Below are 4,216 nucleotides of genomic sequence, written 5' to 3'. Positions count from 1 at the left end.
GGATATGTGAGGGAGCAGGCTGGTGTTGTGCCTTCCTCTGGATCAGCAGGGATATGTGAGGGAGTAGGCTGGTGTTGTATCTTCCTCTGGATCAGCAGGGATATGTGAGGGTGCAGGCTGGTGTTGTGCCTTCCTCTGGATCAGCAGGAATATGTGAGGGTGCAGGCTGGTGTTGTGCCTTCCTCTGGATCAGCAGGGATATATGAGGGAGCAGGCTGGTGTTGTGCCTTCCTCTGGATTAGCAGGGATATATGAGGGAGCAGGCTGGTGTTGTGCCTTCCTCTGGATCAGCAGGGATATGTGAGGGAGCAGGCTGGTGTGCCTTCCTCTGGATCAGCAGGGATATGTGAGGGAGCAGGCTGGTGTTGTGCCTTCCTCTGGATCAGCAGGGATATGTGAGGGAGCAGGCTGGTGTTGTGCCTTCCTCTGGATCAGCAGGGATATGTGAGGGAGCAGGCTGGTGTTGTGCCTTCCTCTGGATCAGCAGGGATATGTGAGGGTGCAGGCTGGTGTTGTACCTTCCTCTGGATCAGCAGGGATATGTGAGGGAGCAGGCTGGTGTTGTGCCTTTCTCTGGATCAGCAGGGATATGTGAGGGAGCAGGCTGGTGTTGTGCCTTCCTCTGGATCAGCAGGGATATGTGAGGGAGTAGGCTGGTGTTGTATCTTCCTCTGGATCAGCAGGGATATGTGAGGGTGCAGGCTGGTGTTGTGCCTTCCTCTGGATCAGCAGGAATATGTGAGGGTGCAGGCTGGTGTTGTGCCTTCCTCTGGATCAGCAGGGATATATGAGGGAGCAGGCTGGTGTTGTGCCTTCCTCTGGATTAGCAGGGATATATGAGGGAGCAGGCTGGTGTTGTGCCTTCCTCTGGATCAGCAGGGATATGTGAGGGAGCAGGCTGGTGTGCCTTCCTCTGGATCAGCAGGGATATGTGAGGGAGCAGGCTTGTGTTGTGCCTTCCTCTGGATCAGCAGGGATATGTGAGGGAGCAGGCTGGTGTTGTGCCTTCCTCTGGATCAGCAGGGATATGTGAGGGAGCAGGCTGGTGTTGTGCCTTCCTCTGGATCAGCAGGGATATGTGAGGGTGCAGGCTGGTGTTGTACCTTCCTCTGGATCAGCAGGGATATGTGAGGGAGCAGGCTGGTGTTGTGCCTTCCTTTGGATCAGCAGGGATATGTGAGGGTGCAGGCTGGTGTTGTGCCTTCCTCTGGATCAGCAGGGATATGTGAGGGAGCAGGCTGGTGTTGTGCCTTCCTCTGGATCAGCAGGGGTATGTGAGGGAGCAGGCTGGTGTTGTACCTTCCTCTGGATCAGCAGGGATATGTGAGGGAGCAGGCTGGTGTTGTACCTTCCTCTGGATCAGCAGGGATATGTGAGGGTGCAGGCTGGTGTTGTACCTTCCTCTGGATCAGCAGGGATATGTGAGGGTGCAGGCTGGTGTTGTGCCTTCCTCTGGATCAGCAGGGATATGTGAGGGAGCAGGCTGGTGTTGTGCCTTCTTCTGGATCAGCAGGGATATGTGAGGGAGCAGGCTGGTGCTGTACCTTTCTCTCGGTCAGCAGGGATATGTGAGGGTGCAGGCTGGTGTTGTGCCTTCCTCTGGATCAGCAGGGATATGTGAGGGAGCAGGCTGGTGTTGTACCTTCCACTGGATCAGCAGGGATATGTGAGGGAGCAGGCTGGTGTTGTGCCTTCCTCTGGATCAGCAGGGATATGTGAGGGAGCTGGCTGGTGTTGTGCCTTCCTCTGGATCAGCAGGGATATGTGAGGGTGCAGGCTGGTGTTGTACCTTCCTCTGGATCAGCAGGGATATGTGAGGGAGCAGGCTGGTGTTGTGCCTTCCTTTGGATCAGCAGGGATATGTGAGGGTGCAGGCTGGTGTTGTGCCTTCCTCTGGATCAGCAGGGATATGTGAGGGTGCAGGCTGGTGTTGTGCCTTCCTCTGGATCAGCAGGGATATGTGAGGGAGCAGGCTGGTGTTGTGCCTTCCTCTGGATCAGCAGGGATATGTGAGGGAGCAGGCTGGTGTTGTACCTTCCTCTGGATCAGCAGGGATATGTGAGGGAGCAGGCTGGTGTTGTGCCTTCCTCTGGATCAGCAGGGATATGTGAGGGAGCAGGCTGGTGTTGTGCCTTCCTCTGGATCAGCAGTGATATGTGAGGGTGCAGGCTGGTGTTGTGCCTTCCTCTGGATCAGCAGGGATATGTGAGGGAGCAGGCTGGTGTTGTATCTTCCTCTGGATCAACAGGGATATGTGAGGGAGCAGGCTGGAGTTGTACTTGGTTCTCTGGTTGAACTCGATGGACGTATGTCTTTTTTCAACCATAATAACTATGTAACTATGTAAGGTTTGTTTTTCTTCGTCTTTAGCACACAGCACCTTTTTAATACAGTAGAATTTTGTTATCGTTAACTCTGACATAGTAAACCTCTGGATATAGTAAACTCAGTCCTCAGGTCCCAGCAAATGCGTCTGTATAAATATACAATGTAACGTAACACATAAAGACCCGCACACCTTAGGGAAGTGGAAGCTGGTGCTGGACTCCTCGGCAAACATACAATGCAATCGAAAAGAGGGATCCGCACACAGACACAATCGCTTTTATTATCCCATCACACACACAAAGTACATCTGACCGTTCTACCGACGATCGTTTCGGGGCTGTGCAGGGCCTCTTTGTCAAGGCATGCGGTACACAAAATATACATATATGACCAATATTCTGATATAGTAAACTACTTTTCCTGGTCCCTTGAAGTTTACTATAGAGGTTTTCTCCTGTATATCCCAATGTATTCTATAATGTAATGAGAAATCTAATACAAGGTATATGCATTTACCAATTAAGGCTTTTAACGCACTAAGCTTCCAAAATATATTCAAATATATGCAAATTGAGCCATACATATGCAAAGGATTAAAATCAAAACAAGGTTTATGCATTTTGTAATGCAATTATTATCCAAACCCTTTTTTATCCCACCTTTTTATCCCAATTTTATTAAGCACTCAGCATTAACTGTAGGCACATTAATAACACAAAAATATATTCACTTTTTAATAAAACTTTTTTTGCACTTTTTAATACAACTTTTCAACTGCTATGTCTATATATTCTGTAAATATACATATATATTATTTCAATATATGTCATATTTATTATATTTGCACAAAGCTGGTATGATTAACCCTAAGAATATTCAATTGACTATACCAATGAATAGTTTTGATTGCAGATTGTTATGCATATTTGCAATCATTATTCAAACCCTTTTTACCTCAAAATTTTAAGCATTCAGTCCCTCAGTAAGAAATATAAGTGAATTAGTATCACAAGAATATGCACATTTTTATGCAGTTTGTTCAATACAAATTTCATTCACTTTTCAATTGCAATACAATGTTTATGTATTCTGTATATATATATATATATATATATATATATATATATATATATATATATAAAATTTTAATATATGTAAATATTCATCATATTTACGTAAAGCTGGTAGGATTAACCCCAAAAGTACTGAATATACTACACCAATGAATAGTTTTGACTGCAGAATGTTATGCAGATTTATTATCATTATAGAGAGAGGTACAGTATATGATCAAGTTTTTATTGAACTGTAATAACTGTTTTTATATAATAATTCTTAGAAGATGTATACAATTTATTATAGGAACCTGATTTTTTTTTTTTTTTACTGACCTGAGAAAGCAGCAAGTACCCGTGAAATGCGTTGTCACTTTTAAGTGCTCTAATAAAGATTACCTCTCTGTTTATAAGAGTAACAGCTTTTTCTCCTTTCTTTTATGTATTGGGCACCTCTACCTGCTTGGCCTTTTGGCTAAGATCAAGTGTAGTATCTGTTCTTATCAGTTTCAGGGGCGGGCCGGGCCTGAAGTAAGCTCTTACAACCCCGAAAGTGGGGGGGGGGGGGGGGGGAGGGGCACCTTGAATGAACGAGGGGGAGGGACACCCCCAAATCCTCTAGTAGAGGTGTCCACTGTTGTTCTTACGTTCCCTTAGATTCTGACTGCACGAATGGATCTACCATGATTGAGGCTGAAGGGCTGAGGGCTTTGCTGAGGTGTACTGCCCCTGGAGTGGCAATCCAGGAGAGCCTGGAAAACCTGGGGCCTGGGAAACCCTGTGGCAGAGTAAGGTGGTAAGGTCTGTACTACCTGTATGCTGAGCCAACTAAC

At 46.5% G+C, this 4,216-nt stretch overlaps 1 pseudogene; it reads left to right on the top strand.

Moving 5' to 3' along the window:
- Positions 1-3,838: 3,838 nt before the first annotated feature.
- Positions 3,839-3,934, top strand: LOC137533718 (U2 spliceosomal RNA; annotated as a pseudogene).
- Positions 3,935-4,216: the final 282 nt, after the last annotated feature.

The sequence above is a fragment of the Hyperolius riggenbachi genome, chromosome 9, assembly GCF_040937935.1.
Source record: "Hyperolius riggenbachi isolate aHypRig1 chromosome 9, aHypRig1.pri, whole genome shotgun sequence".
Classification (NCBI taxonomy): domain Eukaryota; kingdom Metazoa; phylum Chordata; class Amphibia; order Anura; family Hyperoliidae; genus Hyperolius; species Hyperolius riggenbachi.
The sequence above is the reverse complement of the archived record's forward strand: the minus strand, read 5'-3'. Positions and strand labels throughout refer to the sequence as shown.